A 14,427-nucleotide genomic window follows, 5' to 3' on the forward strand; every position below is an offset into this window, starting at 1 on the left:
GCAAGGGGCAAGGGGCTTAGTAGGTCAACTGGCTAGTTCCTGACAGCAATTAAAGGGACCTGGTCAAGGCCCAGAATTTGACCTATGCTTTTTCTGTTAGATCCTTTTCCACTATTCATGTTATTCTTTTATAGACCTTATTCATGCTTCAATGTGTTTTTTTGCTGAAGAGAACAAAGTGAAAACCCTGTGAAGGAGAAAGCCCAGATCAAAGCTAGGTATGTTCAGCACAGCCTTCATGAACTATTCTACGGTGACAGAGCAGTGCACACGGTGCTCAGGAGGGCAACCTCAACCTAACTGACTGCTAAGTGAAAGTCCACGTCCTTAGAACATTGCAAAACACAGCACCTCAGTTTAAGGAATCCCAGGTGGGGAAGACAGCTGTGCCAGCCGTGAGATTCAGAAAGACAAATAAAACAACTTGTGGAGAAGGAGTTACAAATTCAGGGCAAACGCGCAGGCAACATCATGCCTTCTTCTCGTAAGAGACATACAGCCACACCTCACTGCACTAGTAATCAGGGCCCTGGATAACACGGAGTTTGTTAGCGGCTAGCATTGCCGTTGTACCTAGCCTAGCCACAGGTGTCTGCTTCCCGACCTATCACCAAGGCTGCAAGTTACATTTCTGCTGGCTGGAAGCTCTCTGGATGGGAACAGAGGATGATGCTCACTATCTCTGCAGGTGCTCGCACGGCGCGGTGTGCTATGCCCATTCATCTAACTGCAGAATTAGCTCTGAAGAGAACGATAAGGATTTAAATGCCATCACACAGCTCATTTATTTCCCACTATCCCAAAGTGCTTCCCAGGTGCTGAAAAGCTTAGCTGCCCAAATCTCCATAGCCTCTGCTGACAGCCTCTGCGACATGGCTCTGTGTTGTGTCATCTTTCCCATTACTGCAGGCCCTGAGCACTTTCAAGAGTTAATGCTTTTAGCCCGAGAGCCCCCGGCGGCGGTGAGGGTGGGCCATTCTCCCCATTACACAACTGAGGGGAACTGAGGCCCGGAGAGGTGAAAGCGACTCGTCGCCGCTCACGCAAGCGTGCGTGGGAGCACCGACACCAGCTGATGTCTCCCGTTCCCCATGGGCATGTGCTCTCCTAAAGCTGTTTTCTTGGCCTCGATGTCAGTGGAATTACGTAAGTGTAAACTAGGTGAGAGATCACAATAAAACGCATTGATTATAATGAAGTCACAAAGTCACACCACTCTCTGGAGCGAGGAGAGGGACACGCAGGTATATACACACATACACGCACCTAGGTAGATATATAAATACACACACGCGTACACACAGTTTCCATTTGGAGATGTGCCATGCATGGCGCATTTCTGTTAATGCAGAAAAACATGACTACCCAAATTTCTGCATCAGAACCTTTTTTTTTTTCTTTTCCTTCTGGTTTTGGAGTTACTTCTGTTTTACAAAAATAACACCACTCAAGGCAGTCTTCCTGATAGATGGAATAGTTTCCCCTTGAGAAGAAACTGGTGGAAATCCCCTCTCTTGAGACATTTTAACTCTGCCAAAAAATGTACAATGGGAATGACTGCTTTAACTAGTGAGCTGACTTGGATGAGCTAATGGGTTTTTCCATCTCTAGTGTCTAGTTCCAGGGATTTCCATGAATTGCTGTCAGGACAGAAGAAGGCAACAGATTGCAACTGTGGGATCTGCTGTTTCAGCTCCACTGACACGTCATTCCCTCAGGACACCCAGTGACCTGGTTAATCTAGTTCTTTGCTTCTGACTTCTCCTTGTAAATGATTTATCAACTGGCGTGGATCCCTGTTTGCTTAAGGAGGCGTGTGACGACCTCTAGCAGACTGGCTGCACAAAGCTACAGACTGCGTTTGGCACCTGGCTGTTGGTCCCAGCTCGTGACCCTTGGCACAGGGTGCAGAAGGACGGGGCTCCAGCCGAGCCCTGTGGCATGGGCTAATACGGGGAACTGTGGGTAATGTTTACATGGCCCTGCGGAGAGCACCTGGTGACTAAGCTGTCAACTCATCAGCAAGAGCGCTTGTCCAGGACCTGCCTCGGCCTATTCTGACCCCTACAACAGGAAGGTACTGACTGGGCAGCCTGGTTTATTCACAGTACGCAGAGTGGGGGGTACAAGTCATGGGACGCATCACCTGTGGCAAGGCAGCAGAGCCAGCCTTCAGCTTCCTGTGCTCCAAAGAGAAAGTAACACTGATGTCCACCACCTTGTCCCTTCCACTTACAGAAAAAGTAGCATCAGCAGTGATGGTGCCAGGGCTATGTCTGAACCAGGTGCAGCTCTGGAGGTCTTTGTCATGCACACACATAGGTTAATGCACATGTGTCACTGCACTCCAAACACTGCAGTAAAAAAGGGCAATGCATGTCTAAACTCAAGCCCTTGAAGCTAGGGAAATGGGGATGAAGGGAGTTCTCGCAAGCTTTACATTCTGCCTTTGTACCTGGGCTAAAGGAGACGGAAGGAGATCAGATATCACAAATTGGGCACCTCCTCTCAAAAATTGTCTGTGGGCAAGTCCCTGCCTTTCCTCCAGGCCAGTTATTGCTGCTTCCTGCTCTGATTGTTTCAAATCTGGGTATCTTGAGTTATGCCTGTTCTGGCAAATGCGGTGCGGCAGAGGGGAGGTGCTGTTCCACTTGATGCTGTGTGAATGCCACAGATCGTGGAGATTAGCATGGGTGGAACAGGCCCAATGAGGTGTTTGAGGTGGATAGTGGGAAGCTTACAACAGAGCTGTGTAACAATTAAATTTATCAAACTGTTTAATGAAATCTTAATTTCAGAAGATACAGGGCCATGCTGAATTTCCAGCTGGCAAGAAGCAGTTTCATAGGGACAGCTCTCAGCAGTAAGGGCAAGCTGAGGAAGCCCATCCAGCAATGCCGGCCCAGATGGCCCCGCTCCCAGGAAGCACGGTGTCACGCCACCCAAGGCCCACACGTCAGGGAGGGCTGGTTCAGGCTGTGGCAAGGAACCTGCAGCCACACGCAGACAGAAGTGAGCGTGGGGGGATTCTCCTCATGTGAGGGTGGATCTGGAGCAGCTTTCAGCTTCCTGGGACCCCAGAGGTGGTCATTGTTCATAGCCCAAGAGGACTGAAGGTACAGCTCCTGTTCTCTTTTTTGGGGGCACACCAGAAGCCTCCTTTGGTGATACCTCAGCAGAAAGCTATGTTCTCCCATCACATGCTCCCACTCTTCACCTTGTACAGCAAATGAACACTGCAGGACAGACAACTGGTGGGATGTGTGAGGGCTAATCCTACCTCACAGCTCACCAGGAGCAGCCATAGCCAAAAAACATAACATTATGGCTCCAAAAACATAGCATGTCCCCAGGAACAAATTCAGTCTAAGCTGGAACCACACGCCATAGGACACCATAGCCATAGTCACACAGCAGAGAGGCAGGATGGGGACAGGAAGGGGGATAGGTTAGCTCAAAATCATATTTCCAACCTTTTAATGTGTTTGGGCTTATTTTAGATATAACCTTCATTCTGAATTTCCAAGTGCTGATAAACTTACATATTGATAACTCAGGGTTCAGGGTTAGCCTCAAGCCCAAACTCACTGACTGTTCACACCACCACTTCCATAAACACCCTTGCTCTCCAAAAAGCAAACAGGAAGCCTGGCCCATGTTGAAGGTGCATCCTTACGAACAGCACAAGTACTCCTAGCTCAAACCTCTTGGCTTTGCAAACTCAGTCAAGTTTACCAAAGACAGTACAGATGTAGAGAGATTCAAGCACAAAGCTCCCCCTAAAACAATATACCCTCCCTAAAACAATGAAACAAGAGTCAGCTTTTCTTATTGACTTCTTTTATGGCAGGTGCACAGATTTAGCAATGACTCATTAGAGAGAGCACCCAGAAACCCTTGGCAGAGTCAGGACTGGAACCTGGTTTCTCTCCCCAGTCTCCCACGTTGGAGGAGAGATTGCTTCCAGGTGCCCGGCTTTGTTCTGGTCCTGGCAACACAAGGTGATTTTCTGGACAACTCCTTATATACCCCAAAGGATTTTTAATTTGCGTTTTTGATCACAACCAAACATAGATATTTTCACTAAACTGTTCATGCAGAAACCATTTTATTGAGCTGTTATGGTTTTGCTGTGGCTAAAATCACTCAGTAGGCAGAGGAGACAAGAGATAAGATGGTGAGAGGTCACGCACCTCTTAGTTGGGTCTTACTGTAGGGGATCCTGCCAGGGTGCTCTGGTCAAGGCAGCAGCTACCTCTCATGCAATCAAGGCATCTTACTGTTGGCACTGCTCTGGGCAGACTGGATCAGAGTGAAGAGACAGGTGATCTCAATTTCTTATTCAGGACCACTGCTGATGAGGCTCATATTAAACCTGCGGGCAAGTTCTAACAAGACTGCATGCAGCAGGGCACAGCTATGGATAAATAGAAGTTAAGGGAATAATAACCTGCTTTTCTTGGACCTGGTCCTATACTCACTGAAGAGCTTTCCATGAACATCAGTAGGATTCAGATCAGACCATAAATTTCTTATGCGTTTTGTTCTGTTTTATTAAAGTGAAAAAACCCTAAAAAACTATTTTAAGAGCTATTTCCCTTTTTTTTCCTTACACATTTATCTCCTTTCTGCTCCTTCCTGGCCAGAAACAGTAGATTCCACCTCTGATGGCACCTCTACTGCCCATAACCTGAGAGGTACATTCCTGATCCCCACGGCCTTGCTGGTGGTGGAGAACAACTGATTCAGCCCTGTTCCGAGGTGCCTCGACAAAACACGTGGGACCTCAGTGGAATGTTCTGCTTAAAGGCTAATCGTTCGTGAAGGACAGCATCAAGGCAAAATTACACAGTGTAAGAACATTCTTTCTATCTTATTATCAGCTCCCCAAGCTATCAATTAAGAATATCACATTTCTGTCCCCTGTGGATGTCATCTGCCTTCTTTGTGCACCCTGTTCAGGCAAGGCTGTGACACACGCTTCGCACTTGTCACCTAGGGAGGAGTATTGCAGGTACTGAGGCACTTAAAGATGCCAGCAGAGTGCCTAGCTGGACTTCAGAAGGGGCCTGGTCCCTGACTCCTTTTGATTTCAGCCAGGTTGGACATGTAAACCCTGTCTCGAGATACCAAGCCCCTGTAAAATTTGATTTGCATTCTCTCTGTGTCTCACTTCCCTCTCTGGCACTTAACATCCCAGGGTGTTGCGAGGATGGAGGAAGTAAAGACTATGAGCTCTCAGGAAATACAGCAATGGGGTCAACTAAGTACCTTTTAAGTCAATTAGAAAGACAGTCTATTAACACTTTTTGCTAATAGCCAGCTTTAGTAGGCTCCCATGATTCCTACTCCGAGCATCTCTACTCACACAAGGAAATATTTATGACCCTTCTCCCTCCAAAGCCTGGTTTATCTCATTTGAAATAGAGACAGAGCATGAAGATACATCCATCAACATTAGAGACATTAACTCTCCTTTTTTGTCCCTGTGCTTAAAAAAGAAAAAAAGAATTAAAACCTTAAAGTAGAAAGTGAATCACACAAAGCTGCTGCAGATGGGAGCCATTAAATGCCTGGCTGCAATTTTTTAGTGAAACAAAAAAGCAATTTACTGTACAAATAGCTTTGGCACAGTGTGGCTTTGGTTCTCTCGAAGTTCACAGCCCCACATCCCCGAAGGCCACAGATAGCAGCAAAGACCAAGAGCATCCCGCGCGCTGAGGGGGCCCTGCTCCTGCCCCAGGAGAGCTGCCTCACACATGAGGAGAAGCACATATCCAAACCTGTACAGGCTTCAGGCCTACGCAAACTACCAAATCTCTGCTTTGGTTTTCATCCAGCTTTGGGAATTTCAGGATCAATTCCCCAGAAATATAATTCCTGGTCCATTACAGACCTAAGTATGGAATCAAGAGGGAGGCAAAGCCATGCTTCTCATTTTGAACGAGAAGAGGGGAAAAAAACAAACCCAGTTTGTTTTCAGTGGAATTCTGACTGCCTGTAGTTTTTGGTCTGAACTACCCAACTGTAAGCCCTGTCTTTAAGTCCAGTTTTTAAAAGGAAGGGGTTTTTGTACTTCTCAGCATTTTGATGAGTGAATAATAGGGGTGCCATCTAGAGGCCAAAGTGACTTTCCAGCACATTCCCTTGGACAGGAATGACACTGTTAATAATCTGCTTCTCTTGCTACCTCCTTACAAAGGCTTTCTCATTTCTAATTAATAATTGTTATAGTACAAAGCATTTCTCCATCCACATCTTTGGTCCAAGAACTGCAAACCCTGCTTTAATCAATCCAGCTTAAGAAAGGGCTATATAGCTAAGCAATGAATCCAATATTGGGATGAAAGACAGTGTAAAGCATCAGATACAAAGCACTGCAGGGGCATGTGGGTGCCTTGTAGAGGTATCTGAGGGGCTCTGGGGAGCTCTGGACTTCTGGGAATGCTATTAAACGTGTATCTTTGATGGAGTTACAGCAGAGAGACTAAAGTATGGGACAGGGCTTTATGTTGCCTCCCAGTCACATCAGGCTCTACAGGCACAGAGTAAGCATCATTTTCATCTGCTCGTCCCATTGCTTCTCCTCACTGCTGCCAGTCTTGGAAAGAGTTTGCTCTGGAAATGCCCCAGAACTGCATCAATTTTGGCTCCTAATGCTCTTTCCTCCCTTCCCCACAGCAATCTCATTCCTCTCTGACATCGAGCAGGGGGACCACGCCTGCTCAGAGCAGCAGGAAGCTCTGACTGCGTAGGCCTGACCACCATCCTTCCCAAGCTGCCCCTAAACTGAATACTGCAAGTCACCTGCATACCAGGAATTGTCCAGACTCCCAGTAGCTGGAGTAGTCTGGATCCTGTCTTGGTGCTTACAGCCCTGTACAGAACAATTACGTTGCATCCCACACTCACTTTCTCCCCTGGCTGCTCCTCTGCATTGCTACCTAATGTTCTCTCCTGTCTGGTTTAGGAGTGGCCTCTCCCTATGTGTTTCCCTATGGCAAGCGTGGGAGTCATTTAATCCTGACAAACGTTGAAAGAAGCCAGGTACAGGACGACCATGGCAACCTATTGCGCTCCACAATGCTCCATGCTAATTTGAGGTGTTTTAAACCCTTCTGCCCTCCCACACACCTAGAGCAGCTGAGCAGGTTGAAGTGGAGCGGGAAAGTGAGGTTGCACACTGGTTCTCAGGCCTTGCAGCTGGAGAACCCCAATCAAATGCCCCAGCAAAGTGCTTCAGATTTGCTTGCACACTCCCTGCCCTGTGCCCTGCACCCACTGTATTGCAAAATCCCATGCTGATGTGACTAAGAGTCATGCTCTGCAGCCTCAGCTTCAGTTTCTACCTCTCACAGTCCTGAAATGGAGACAGGGAAGCGGTCAGATGCTTTCTGTTCTCTTCACCTAGGACTCTCTGATCATGGGTGTTTCCGAGTCTGAGGGGCTTAAGGGACCTTTCACTTAATACTATCGTGTGAGTAGCTAAATAAAAACAGACCCGAACTCAGTCAACTCTGCTTACATCAAGGAAAGGGGAAACAGCTATTTCACTACAGCAAGCATTAGCAAAGTTCTGCAAGAGGTGGCTAAAAATAGGGCTGCCCCCTACGAGGCTTCCGTCCTGCCTTTGACACACTCGCAGCTTTCACATCCCATCGGCCTCGCTGTTTCCTTGCCATCGGCTTGCCTCACGCCCCAGCGTCACAGAGCAGCCCTTCCTGTCTGCAGAGAGCCTCGGGAGCTTTGAAGTGCAGGCAGCTCCCTCACACTGTGGTGTAAGCGGCCACTTCCTCTCCTTTCTTCGCTGTTTTTGTGTGCTTCAGTTGCAAAGCAACACTGAGAAGTGGGGCAGGCCCCAGTGAAGGTCTTGCCCTAAGAAGATGCAAAAAATCCCATAGATACTGGAGACAAGAAAAGTTTTCCACAGTGGAATGTTTTTGAGGGTACTTTTCTCAGTAAAAGAAATGAGGGAAAGTATTTGAATACCTCTGGGGATAACGCTTCCAAAGGGCCTCTGTGATGCAGGACTGCAGGCACTGGAAAGCTGAAACCTCTGAAGTCAAACTCAAGCACTTTTGGTTTTGGCACTCGTTCCTGGAGAACCAGGATCTGAAAATAGGCCAAACCTGCTTTATGAAGTAAAAAGGAAAACAAGTGAGCCCACGCTGTCAAGGAGGGGGTGTGAACGGGAACTCTTCAGTGGGGTCTGAGGCTCAGGGCTGAGCCGCCCTTGTCCCTGGGGCTGGGGAGTTGGCTGTGAGCGGGCCGGGATTACGTCGACGTTGGCTGACGGCAGAGGGAAGGCGGCGGTGCAGTCGCAGCGTAGCGCGGGGAGAGCAGGAGACCAGGGGCCAGTCCTGCCAGTGCTGGCTGCGAGAGGGGAGGTCAGAGTGGAGCGCAGAGTGCAGAGCTGTCGCCGTTAAGCTGTGAGAAGAAAACAGGGAAGTGCGTTAGCCCAGGTGGAACTGAGACCGCTGAAAAGGGCCTGTGCTATTTGCCCAAGGTTCTCCAAATCCTGGAAGAGTAATGCCCGTGGAAAGTTGGGCTAACAGAGAGTTGCTAAGCAGTGGCGGCAGCGGGCTGGGCAGTCTTGGAGCTGATCTTCTCTTCCAGCAGTTTGGCATCTGGCTGCTCTGGTCTCAAGCTCTAACCCTGAAAGAAAGTCACCTCGCAGCCCCCAACCCTTCCCGCTTAGCCGGGTGGGTCAGGAATGAGGTCCCCTGCTGTAAAAGGACCGACGGGGGAGAACTGGGCCTCCTCACTGGGAGTGGGTCTTGGGGCTGCCCTAAGGAGTCCTGACTTTGTCAGAGGACTGGAGTAGGTGCGCAGATCTGGCATGCAGGGAGGCTGCGTCGGGGAGATCGCGTGGTAGGGGCCAGAGGCCTCTCAAGTGGGACAGGGGAAGGTACACCTGGGGAAAGAGCCCCCCCCCAGCCCCCAGGACAGCCTGCAGGAAATAACAGCCCGGTTACAGGAGGGCTCCTTCTGGGCACTGCGTGGTGAAACACAGCAGAAAAGCACTCAACTCAGAGGTCGCATCCGGCCAGCAGAACCTTTTCCCCAAACCAAGCCAGAAGCTATTTCCTGAAGCCTCTTTGTCCGCAGACTGTTACCAAGGAGCCTGCTTAAGGAACAGCACTATAGCAAGAACAAGCCTTTGCAGATCTCTCCTGTGCTGGGGGGCCCCACAAAGGCAATGCTTGCAGGAGACGTACTCACCTCTCCAGCCTCCTCTCGTGGTACAGCCAGGACACAGTCTGGGAGTCGCACAGAGCTGGCTCTGCTCTCAGAGGTTGGATTTCAAGGGATTTAGCTCTTTTCCTGCCTGTCTGAGGCTGCATTGCCTAGCTCCCCAGCCTTAAGATCTCCTCTTCTGTGCCTACAGTTCAACACTGCTCTCAGAGGGTTCTCAGACCTTCACAATACAGGCCCTGCTTGAGTTCTGGCTCTGTTTTCCTTTGGATCAGCAATTTCTAGCAGTCTCATATTTTTATGGGGTTTTTTCCTACCTTCATTTTAACCTTTGTATGAAAAGATCAGCGGGGGGGAGGGAGGGGTGCAATTTTTTAGCAAATCGCTTTAGGAGAGTGGCAACATTCGGTATATAAGCAACACTGACTAGAAACGGGCCATGGCAGGAGGGGGTGCCAGCCCCAGTTCAGGGTGGCTCCTGTGGGTTACATGTGTGCGAGAGGATGGTGCAGCTGGCGTTGGGGAGGAAGGGCACTGGTTCCTCAGCAGGCAGGCTGTTTTCTCAGTCTAGGTCAGAAAAGAAGCATTTGTTAACTCTCGCTACTTCTAAGTCTTGCTAACCACCCTCCCCTCAAGAATAGCCTGTGAAGGTTTCCTGGGTGGTTGGTTTGTGGTTTTTACCGTTGTAATTTAGTATCTGGATCTTAATTCAGCCCCTCCATCCCCTTGTGGGACTGCAAATACCACATTCCCCACCCGCTCGTGGTCGCACGGGCAGGCCCCGGGGGCCTCTGCGGAGTTGTGCCGCTGCGTCCTTCAGAGGCTGCTCCGTGCCTCCGGGGAGCCGCCCTGGGCAGCAGCCGGGCCGGCGAGGCGGTGCGGCGCGGCGGTCCCTTGGGACGGTCCTCAGAGCGGGCCGCTTGGCAGAGCGACTTCCAAGGGCGGGAGGCCGTGGATGCAGGATGTCTGCACAGACAGCTGCGGCTCCCAGCAGCGCCTGTGCGGGAGCTGCGCACACCTCCGCTCCTCGGTCGGCTTTTGAGGCCCTGCTCCCCTGCCTCTTCCTTCCGCTGCCCCGACAGGTGAGCATGCCGGAAACCACGCGGAGGGGAACACACAGTTTCCAGTTCTCTAGTTAGGGGTGTTGTTATGGTTTTTTTGGTTGTTATTTTATTTTTTCCACAAAGGCAAAGGTTTGGGTCACCAGGGCTATTTTAAGATGAGTTTTGCAATTTGGTCTAGAAAGGGTATTTCAGTGAGGCAGTGTTACAGCACCATCTGGTGGGGTCCCAACTAACCTCAAGCAGGGAAGGGTCTGCTTTGCTTTCTGCAAATTGCTCTGACGAGGGGGCAACACTCGGTGCAGTTACTCTGCTCAGAAACACAGACGCTGCAGGAGATGGGGGTCAGCCTAGGCGCTGCCCACCTGTGCAAGCACGTGTGTCGGTGGGAGCAGAGGTGAAGTCTTTAGCCACCGTCCTTGCTCACCACGCACCAGTCCTTGCCTGGCATTGACATCTAAGGGCGCAGGGAGAGCTGAGAGCCCTTCGAAAGCATAGCCTACTGCTATGCTGTGAGCTGTCCCGGCCTTACGCTCTGCATGGCCAAGGCTCCCCAAGCGAGCCAGGCTGCAATACCTGGTGTGCTCACAGAGTGATGTGAGAAGGCTTGGGCTGGAGAGTCAGCAGAACAATAGAAGGATTTAAAGTACTCAGCGTCAGAGCATCCTGTAGCATCCTGCTTGCTTTAGCACTGAACCCATCCGGTGTCTTATAGAGGGCAAATGCTACAGTTTGGAGGTTATGCAGCTTTGTGACAAGGGAACTGGGGGTGGGTTGCAGGTACCTCAGTTTATAATCCCATGCTGGTCCTGTAACCAGGGAGAGCTTTCTATACACAACAGCTTCCTTCAACCTTTATCATTCTGCCTGACGCTAGAATATGAAACACATCAAGGAGTGCGTATGTCTTCAGGGTGGTCTGGAAGCTCCCAGAGGATACATTTGGCTTCAGCCACCACCACCTTCTCCAGTCCTCTAGGGTCTGCAACTCCATATTAATGTTGTTGCTTCCTTCACATTATACGTCTTGATAATAAGGTATGATGAGGTTCTCTCTAGGACCATCTTACAGCTAACACTGTTGCCCTGAGATCTAATTACTCATATGTTAGACAAACCCCACTGTCACGTAAATTGCACAGTCATGTTGTGGATGTGTGCATGGGGGGAGCTTTAGACACAAGTCCAAGACAGCCCAGGCTGCTGCACAGCACCACAACTTCTCCTTTACCCTGAGCACAAGCATAAACCTCTCCCACCACACTCTCTTTCTGAATACAGCTAATGCTGTTGTTCACCTAGTATAGATGAACACAGAGTAGGAGAGAGCGTAGTGCAGGCTTCCAAGTCTTAGTTGAGCTAGGTAAATTCACCCATGCTTTGCAAAGTGCTTGCTGAGAGATTTGGGGTCTCAAAATGAAAGTTAGATACTCATTATCATGCATTCTTACTGAGGAATACAGCAGAGTGTGAACTCTTGGTGTGCAAGGAGAAGGGATATGAACTGCTTCAGTAAGAGAAGTTCAAGGAAGTTTGTACAATGACCATGTCTGCATTTTAGACTATCCAAGTGCCAGAATTAGGAAAGGGTAAAACAAATTGAAGCAGATGGAGGGCAGGTGTGGACAGAAAACTTGCAGCAAGAAGAGAAAAGCATTTTGGCAAACCCAAAAACTCATCCACATGATCAGCAGAGGTTCCTCTACAGTGCTAGAAAACAGCTACAGCAATATGAAGGAAAAGAATGAGGAACTTTTTAAACATATAAAAAAGCCCGTTTTTCAAACACAGCACTTTTCACAGGAACGGGCAGTGACGCAGAGAACACGGCAATAGCCATGTTTGTGAGAAACAGCAGAGCTGCTTTCTTGTACTTTTTGTTAAACAGCTAATATGATCTGAAGCTTTTCTGGGAAAAAGACATAGGAAGGAATGAAGCCAAGCACAATGAAAAACAATAAGCTGTAGCTCTGGGTGTTGTGTTTAATTCCAGCTCTGGTAAAGTCCATCTTTGGCCAGAGATGCGGAAGGACTAGGCTGTCTAGAGAGGCCAGATACTGATTTTTCTGGGACTCAGTAACCAGTAAAGGACAGATTGTAATAGGAACTTGGTGGCCTAGGCAGGCACAGTCTGCTGCATCCTTTGGGAGCTCTGGCCGGGGCTGGAAAGCTGCTGGCCTTGACCCCTGCTATTCCAGCCAGAAGTTTTAGTGCTGAGTGGAGACTGGACTCATAGTCCTATTCATTGAGTTTGAGGAGTAATTCTGGTAGCTGTAGATATGAAATGCAAAAATTTCATTCAGCTTCTATCCTTTCCCTGTACATCTCTTCTTTTCCATACTTCCCTTTCCGGTCATTGCAGTGCTAGCATCTGCTTCATTACCTCTCACAAGTAAAAACCTGGCCCAAATTGTTATCATCAGTTCGTGGTACCACTGCTTTCAAGGCTCTACAGTGGGAACACTTGCAGATTTTAATTACTTCAGCTAGACCAGTGGGTGCTTGCTTCCTTTAAAAGTATGACCTACTACATCTCACTTAAATGACCCCCAAAATAATATCCAGAGGTCCCTGATATGCAAGGAGAAATCAGTTGCCTTAGAACGCTGGAGTGCTGGCTGTTGCACAGAAAAATTCAGCACGCCTGCAAGGTCTTGCTAAACCTGATCTCGGAGTCTTCAGTGATGTATCACACGTACATTCAGACATACACACAGAGCAATTCTTGGCCTGAACTGAAACATCTATTTTAGGCATACTGATCTGGATCTTTCCAGCTCTGTCTGTTGCTGCTATACTCCCACACTGGACAAGGCTTTTCTAGAATGAAAAAGGAGATGGGAAGGAGACCACAGACTCGACCCTGTTTACAGGAAGCAGCCATTCACAACACAAACGTATCATTCAGTTCCAGTGAAACTCTTACCCTTTTATTTCAAGCCCTTCATTAATCCTGAAGAGTGGGTTTCACCTTACACTCTCTCTTCTCTCTCTTCCCTTATCACTCCTTCATGCTCCTAAGCCCAGCAAATCAATAGCAGCGATTGTCCTTTGAACATCGTGAGACTACCCAGACATACAGAGTTGCCATTACCCAGTATTTCACTGCAGTGTATAATTTGGCCTTGTTTCTATCCAGGCCCCCAGCCTGTTAACCCTTGCACTTCCCTCTCACTGCTGACTCTATCCTGGATCCCTTGTGTGGACTCAGTGTTTCTGCTGCATCCCCTCCTTTAAGCTGACATGCATAGAGCACTCTGCTCGTACTGCTCCCCCAGCTATAGCCCTCTGCTCGCCATAACTGTAGCTAATCAGCGTTATTGTGGTCGTAAATCACCCCCTGGGTGAAAGGCTAACAACTCTCTTGCAGGTTTGTAAAGACAGGAGGTGGAGGGGGAACTGATTGCAGGGCTGGTAAGATGGGAAACGTGCCCTCAGGTACTGTACACAGAGCATTCAGTCTTACAGCAAACAACAGTAGGGGAGGGGAGGGAAGGAAACAGACTGGAAATTACATGGTTCCAAAACCCTTGTAAAAAAGCTGAAGCCACTTAGAGCAGAGTGCTGTACAATTCCTAAGACTAGGGGGCAGCAGCAGAAGCAGGCAGAGCTGAAAACTTCTCACCCCAAAGCTCAGAGCCCATGGCCTCTCTGCCCTAGTGCAGAGCACTGCAGTCTGCACCAGAGCTCCCTCCAGCCCAGCTCCCCCTGCTTTCCCCACCAGCAGAGCAGAGACTGATAAAGTCCCATGACACATCCAAGTGCAGACTCCCAGCACCATGGAAGCAGGCTGTTCCCATTTCAACAAAACAGCTGAGAAGGATGTTCAGACAGGAAACTCTGTGCCAGCCCCAGTCCAATCAGTTCCCAGATCCAGGCTGCTCCCCAGCACACGTGGGGAATGCCCACCGCTGCTAGGCCACCTGACTCTGAAGCATAGATTGGTCTCTCAGCACAAGTTAACCTGACTTTTGGCTGCTCTTACTTGAAAGAAGTTGTTCCAAAGGCTGTTACAGTATCTGAGGGGTGGCAGGAGCGGGGAGTACCAGAGCTCAAGGGCTGCATTTTCAAAGGTACCAGCCCAAGAATTCAGCTGCCCTCAACAACCTGGTGTGTGCTGCAATCAAGCAGGAGGAGCATTTGGCTCTCCAGATTTCTGTATGTAGCCTGA

At 49.2% G+C, this 14,427-nt stretch overlaps 1 long non-coding RNA gene across 2 annotated transcripts; it reads right to left on the reverse strand.

Moving 5' to 3' along the window:
* Window positions 1–2,759: 2,759 nt before the first annotated feature.
* On the reverse strand, window positions 2,760–10,435 carry LOC135328484 (uncharacterized). 2 transcript variants are annotated; one of them, XR_010389394.1, is made up of 3 exons: window positions 9,223–10,435; window positions 7,990–8,427; window positions 2,760–7,875 (listed from the first exon to the last, which is right to left on the reverse strand). It is a non-coding gene; the product is annotated as an uncharacterized LOC135328484 (long non-coding RNA). The 2 variants fall into 2 exon arrangements; XR_010389393.1 differs by having other exon boundaries at window positions 2,760–8,427.
* Window positions 10,436–14,427: the final 3,992 nt, after the last annotated feature.

This window comes from Dromaius novaehollandiae, chromosome 5, assembly GCF_036370855.1.
Source record: "Dromaius novaehollandiae isolate bDroNov1 chromosome 5, bDroNov1.hap1, whole genome shotgun sequence".
NCBI lineage: Eukaryota > Metazoa > Chordata > Aves > Casuariiformes > Dromaiidae > Dromaius > Dromaius novaehollandiae.